Below are 507 nucleotides of genomic sequence, written 5' to 3'. Positions count from 1 at the left end.
GTGTGACGCATCCGATTATGGAATTTCTGCCATATTGTCACACAAATATGCGGACGGATTAGAAAAACCGATTGCATTTGCGTCCAAAAAAATAGACAAAAAAGAGTTGAACCGTACGATACTCGACAAAGAGGCAATGGCGATAGTTTTTGGTTTCAAAAAATTTTTCCAATACATCTTCGGAAAAACAATTACCTTGAGAACAATTACCTTGAGAACGGACAATCAAGCGCTTTAATTCATACTCGGACCGAGAAAGGGCATTCCGATTACAGCAGATAATCGTTTGCAAAGATACGCGTATTATTTGTCAGGGTTCCGGTATACAATCGAACACGTGAAATCAAAGTTAAATGCGAATTGCGACGCGCTATCGAGATTACCTATCGAAAATAAAGACGACGATATCTTGTTACTAGAACTCAGTCCTGAATTCTCGCACGTTTTCTTCGAGGAGGGCATAGAATCGTTAAACCGCAAAATGTTATGTGAAACAAGTAAAAAAGA

The sequence above is a fragment of the Wasmannia auropunctata genome, unplaced genomic scaffold (assembly GCF_000956235.1).
Source record: "Wasmannia auropunctata unplaced genomic scaffold, wasmannia.A_1.0 LD336069.1, whole genome shotgun sequence".
NCBI lineage: Eukaryota > Metazoa > Arthropoda > Insecta > Hymenoptera > Formicidae > Wasmannia > Wasmannia auropunctata.
This window is presented reverse-complemented; position numbering follows the sequence as displayed.